General features: G+C 39.9%; 1 pseudogene; it reads left to right on the top strand.

Moving 5' to 3' along the window:
• The first annotated feature begins 801 nt into the window (after positions 1–801).
• Positions 802–920, top strand: LOC124321783 (annotated as a pseudogene).
• Positions 921–6,474: the final 5,554 nt, after the last annotated feature.

Here is a 6,474-nt window from a genome sequence, read left to right as displayed (position 1 = left end):
ACCCGCTGTGGCTCTGTAACTAAGGGCCAGCCAGAACCAGAGTCATCAAACCTATGGTTACTGCAGCCATATGACGGGGAATTCTCTCATAGACGATGACTTTTTAAGGGAGTAAAAGAAAGTACGAAAAGAAGGGGGGCCCATACTTTCCTCTTCTCCCTATTCTTCCTTCGGCGGATTTAAATTTGACGTATTTTCATTAAAATACTCACAACAATTAGTACTATTATAAAGCTTAATCCCTTAACTATCGATTAAAATTATTCCCGAGATCCTAGTGCAAACTGTTCACTAACAATTAATGGTTTCGCGAGACACAATTTTTCCCCAATTAAATTCCGCAAGAGTACGTTCGCAAATGGTGTCCGCCAGTTTAGGCACTTTTTTTCGGCCCAGCAGTATTGTCGAGTTCGGCGCCCTAAATAAATACACATTCCTCCCATATTAATTAAAGCGTCAGTTTCAGCACTAACTTTATCCCTTTTCGGCATCATTACAAAGACTCTGAGATCCTTATGCAACGTAAGCTAAGTAAGGGAAGCAATCGTTAGCCTTATGAAACTTGGATTGTTGGCTCATTGATCGGACATCCCCGGAACGGGAAAATTAAAAATGACAGCTAGCCAAAAATAGTGGCGTTTGGAAATATTATCAAATTTTCTATTCGGTTGTCCATTGACAATTGACTTATATGTCCTCGATTGTTTGGCTAAGGTTGGCGTGTATTTCGAACAGAAAATAAGCAAACACTAGAATTAGATTTAAAGGCGAATATGTTTGGATAATTGCGACTGAATTCATGTCAACGGTCATACTACATAGAACTCACCCGGTCTCGTCAGCTCCTGGAAGTTAAGCTATGTCGGGTCCCGTTAGTACTTAGATGGGTGATCGCTTGAGAATACGGGATGCTGTTGGCATGGAATTATTTCATTTTTGTCAATCTAATTGTATTGAAGTGCTTCCCGAGATGAGTGATACTACATGGACTACAATGTATTCTTTTGGCATTAGTTGAAAATGGAAGGAACGTATGTTTTACTGGGTATTGCCTACTAGACGTCCTCCAACCTCTTTCTTGCTGAAAGCTATTGGAAACGCCGTGAGGCTTGTACGTTGGCGGTATCTTCGGGCAGCCTCAGGAATACCTATACAAGATCCTAAGAAAAAAGACAGCAATCGAAATATTTCGAATATTTGAAATATCGAATATTTGTTTTTTAAGGCTTTTATTATGTTAAGCAATTTTAATTTCTTTTATTATTGCAGGCATTATCACTTTAGTCGCCGCTTTCTGTTTTTTTGTTGGTTTTTTCGTGGTTTACTCGTGGACGTTTTTTTTTATTTTATACTTTGTTGCTTTATACTTTCAATAATATTTTTTACATTTAAAACATTTAAAATTACGATAAATTTGTAAAAACAATTCAGTCCAAGGGTGAAGGAAGGTCCTGCTTAAACTGAACGCCAATCTTACGTCTAGTTTAAGAAGAATTAAAAAAGGTCGAGCCGACCTCATAACCTTCCTGTAATTCAAACGTTGGTGTAATGTTAATTCACAACGTATTGCAAAGCCATTGACAATTTCTCACACTTGTTGATGCGTTTACCATACGCATCTTCTTAATTGCACAGGCATGGCTACTATCAGACAAGCCATCGCCCGTCGCCCCGTATATAAACCGAACATTCGATCTATTTGGGGTCTCGCTTGTACGGTCACTTGCTTGTTGCTTGTAATCGTGTTACAATTGTCTTGGTTGTTCCGACTCTCAATATACCTGTAACCGCACCTCTCGTATTGACTCCTTTGACTCATCATCACAAATTGGTGAACGTGCCAGTTTTGGACTTCAAGACCTGCCGCGAGTCAACGAGAAGGAACATCGCCCACAGCTGCCACACCGCCTAGGACCAGACGACCAGACAACCCACAACGAGATCATCTACATCGAGGAAGGAAACAGCAATTTTCTCAAAACTGTAAGTGAATGACGAATCCTCAAACAAAAATTAGCGACACTAGCGGCGGATCGTGGGGATGGTGCTGCATTTCTTCTTTTGGATCTTAGCGCTGCGTTCGACACCATCGATCATACCATCTTGATGCAGAGACTTTCATCTCACTGTGGAGTATCGGGAGTTGCCCTGGATTGGTTTTCCTCCTATCTTGACGGCCGTTCTCAGTCTGTTGTTGTGAATGCTCTGCCATCTGACAGCGTCACTCTAACTTCGGGGGTCCCACAGGGCTCTGTACTTGGCCCGCTTCTTTACCTCGCCTACGCGAATCCTCTTTCGTCGGTGCTAGAAGGTACCAATCTTAACAACGGTGGCCTAAACGTTCGGGGTCAGTTCTCTGATGACACTCAGCTCCGGATTGGTTTTCGACTCCGTCCCGCTCCATCTCAACAGCTATCGGCCCTAAGCATGATGGCAAGTTGTGCAGCGCGCTCGGAAACTTGGTTTACTGCAAATCGGGTGAAGCTTAACGTGTGTAAGAGCGAACTTCTCTACACATCGACTCAAAACCGATCCAAGCTGATTGAAAATCTACCTCTTCAAGTTGGAGATGACTTGGTTCAACCTTCTCTAGTGGTGAAAAATCTTGGAGTGATCTTCGACAGCAATTTGACCATGATCCCGCATATCAACAGCGTGTGCAAGTCAGCATTTTTTCACATTCGCACATTGGGAAAAATCAGGAAATACCTGTCACCACATGCGGCGAAAACCTTGGTTCAAGCTATGGTTCTATCCCGACTGGACTACGCCAACTCGCTGTTTGCTGGTCTTCCAAAGGAACAGATCCTGAGACTGTAGAGAGTCCAAAACGCTGCTGCCAGATTGATTGTCGGAGCGAGGAGGTTTGATCCTGTTTCCAACCATCTCAAAACCCTGCGTTGGCTGCCAGTCAACGAGCGCATCAGCTTTAAGTGTTTGGTTTTGGCCTTTAAGTGTCTGCATGGATATGCCCCTCCATATTTGTCATCCCTGATTTAGCGTTACAACCCACCACGGACCCTCAGATCGTCGTTTTCTAGTGATCTAGCTGTCCCACCAGGAAAACCTGGGCTCTATGGCTCGCGCACATTCTCAAGAATGGGTCCGAGGCTGTGGAACGACCTGCCGGATAACATCAAGAAAATGACGGAGCTGAAGAATTTTAAAACTCTGTTGAAATCCTATTTGTTCAGTAAATGTTATAAATGACCCAAATTGTACATATTTTCTTGAGTGACTCTACCTAAAGCGTCATTTGATCATGTAGTTGTAAAGTGCGCTATAGAAATTGAATAAAATAAAAATAAATAAAGACACTTCGTTTACAGCTATAATGAGTCTTTCATTGATGAGATAGACATTGAAGAAGACGCGCACGTAAATTCCTTAGCTGATAGTGTACTGAAAGTTAGAAACAATTTTTTTACCCATTGGTCAAATTTAATAAGTCTTTGTAAAAGTAATATAGATGAAACCTCAGATAAACGCTTAACACGAAGTAGTTATATTGCAAAAAGAAAGGAAGTCACAGTTCAAGTTTATCATTTTTTGAAACAGTATACATTTGAATTGCATAAGAAGGAGTTTCAAAGTTCAGTTTATCTTATCGGTGAGGCTAAAGAAAAAGTAGGAACATATTTCGTAGAATTAAAAGCAGACCCCAATAAATTTAACCCTTTTTGCTACAAAATGTTAGAGAGGCTCATAATCGAGAAGTAGATTTTTGGAATAAAGCATTTAAAATATTTAAGAGGGAACTTCTTTTCAAACAATTAGCACTAGATGAGTATGCAAAGAATCTTTAACAAGACGTAGCGAACGAAACCAAAAAGACTGAAAAAGAAGTAGATAAAGTAAGAAGGGAATTTTCGAAGAGAGTAGCCGATTCTTACCTAGAGAACATCCGTTTAACAGCAGAAGTAGAAACATTAACCCGAAAAAATTTTAAACAAGCAACTTTAATAGCAGATTTTAATAATAGACCCAAAGAAAGTCAGACAAGCGATGAGAGTTAAACATTTTTGACAAAATACGAGACAGCTAAAACCGATCTAGAAAAAGCTAAGAGGGAAATCATAGGACAGAACGACTGCATAAATGATTTAAGGGATTCCCTATCAAAATTAAAGGAAGACACTGAAGATAAAATAAAACAACTAAACCATAGCTACAATTTATTAGACGACGCACACGAAGCTTTGAAGAACGCAAGTAAATTAACAGAAGACGACGTAACAACACTTACAAATAAAAACCAAGAACTATCTCAGAAGCTAGACACATTGCAAATTAAAGCCAACTCCAAAGAAGCAAGCATAAAACTTTTGAAGACAACCAAACGAGACTTGTCCAATAAAATCTCTGACCTCCAACAAGAACTTAAAGCTAAAGATTTATACATTCAAAAACATTCGAAATCAACTCTAGTATCAGATACACAATTCCATTCAAAGCCCACCCAAACAACTAATATTATAACCATGATATTAGGCAATGGAAACGAAGATGAACCAATAAATAAAAGTCATTTGCGTGAATTATATTCACAGGACGAACGGAAATCTATCCCCATTTTCAAAGGCAAAAGAGGAGAGCAGTTAGTTAATAATTGGTTAAAAGAAGCGGAAAGAGTCGCACAAAGCGCAGGGTGGGAGAAGAAAGATAAAATGAAATACTTTTCAGATAGACTAAGAGGAGATTCTGCGGATGGGCACAGTGATTATATGGAGAGAGCACAAGATGAGGAAGATTACGATGCATGGGAAAAAGCTTTAATAAAAAGATTTCTTACAGAAACAGAGCTAGAAAATTTAAGGAAACAATTAAACGAGCTTCGGCAGACCCCCGATCAAAGCACACACACTTTCGTTAGTAGAATTAATCAGTTATATGACATCATCCATGGAAAAGAAATTACATTAGGTGACAAAGCGACGAACAAAGCTAAGGCATTAGCAATATCTCTGAGTCAAATGAGAGGTGAAGTTAAACAAAAATTCTTTTAAAGGGTCTCTTGCCTAAAATATGGAAAGTAGTTTGGAGCCGCATGGACGTTGATAGTGCTTACGAAGACGTATGCGAAATCGCCTACGCCGCAGAAACTTTAGTTAATAGAATGGAACAGAATGAAGATATGAGTTTAAAGGCCACTATAGCAGGTATCTCTGCACACGATAACGAGCAACATATAGAGATCTTACGGAAGAAAACAAAGATTGTTCATTTAGAGAAACAGTTAGCCGGTCTAACTATCGGAAAAAATGCTCCACAGGAAAACAACGAGATTGATTTTCCCTCAATAGCAGTTGCCGACGCCTTTAACAGACGCAGATCACCTTCCAGCGATCGTAGACGGTCCAATTCGGAAAATCGGATCCGTTTTCAGCACCCCCCCAAGCCGCCAACACAGCGCGGATAGAAATATTCCTCGATCTCGGTACGAATAATCAACACCGTAGATCACGTAGTTCTAGTGGTAACAGATATAATGATACACTAGATAACCGTCCGAGAAGAGAGCCAACTCCACCACCACAAAATTATTCAAACAGGTCACAAGACAATTTTAGCGTCCCCAAAATTTTAATCCTATGTTTAATCCTCGTCGTAGATTTCAGAATTTCAGTGAATTTCCCCAGCATTTTCGAAACCAAACGTTTCGTGCCCATCAGGTACCGCGCCAGAATAACTTCGTTACCTCAGGTCCCCCTGGAGCTAGGCCACAGCATAACGCTTGGTATAACCCAGCCCAAGGATTTAGAAATAAGAGACATATAGAGTGTTATGCTTGTGGAAAGCGAGGCCACTACGCGCGAGAATGTCGCAGCGTGCCCCGCCCTAGTCACCGGAACAGCAGTAGGCTTATCGAGTAACAGTGTTGTAAATATAAATATAACCGTAATATGTAGCGTAACGCAGTTAATGCGTATACCAGTGAGTTTTTCTGGTCTAAGGACACAAGGTTTAGTAGATACAGGTGCCTCAGCTAGTTTCCTTGCACATCGACTACTTATAAATGTACCCTATGGAAAAGTTAAAGAAATAAATACCGCCAACAATAGCACACAGCTTTTTAGAACAGTATCAGGAGAGTTAGTCAAACCACGAGAATGCTACGAGCTCAATATTAAACTAGCTCGTAGACACTCGTTTAAACATCCATTTTGTGTAATTTCAGAGTTAGAAGAAAAATGCATTTTAGGTTACGATTTTTTAGCAGCTAACGAAATAATAATAAACCCTAGCGAACGATCGATTAACTATAAACAAGACAATGAGTTAAAGAAACTAATAATACCTCCATTACAGATCAACTCAATTAGCATAGTTGATCCACCCCAATTTAATTTAGAAGGCATACCAAAAACACACAAGGAAAATTTAAAGAACCTTTTAATTTCAAATTTTTCGCTTTTTACTGAGAATTTAAATGAGCTAGGAAAAGCAAAATCAGTCAAGCACTTTATACGTACG

The sequence above is a fragment of the Daphnia pulicaria genome, chromosome 1 (assembly GCF_021234035.1).
Source record: "Daphnia pulicaria isolate SC F1-1A chromosome 1, SC_F0-13Bv2, whole genome shotgun sequence".
Taxonomy (NCBI): domain Eukaryota; kingdom Metazoa; phylum Arthropoda; class Branchiopoda; order Diplostraca; family Daphniidae; genus Daphnia; species Daphnia pulicaria.
This window is presented reverse-complemented; position numbering and strand designations above follow the sequence as displayed.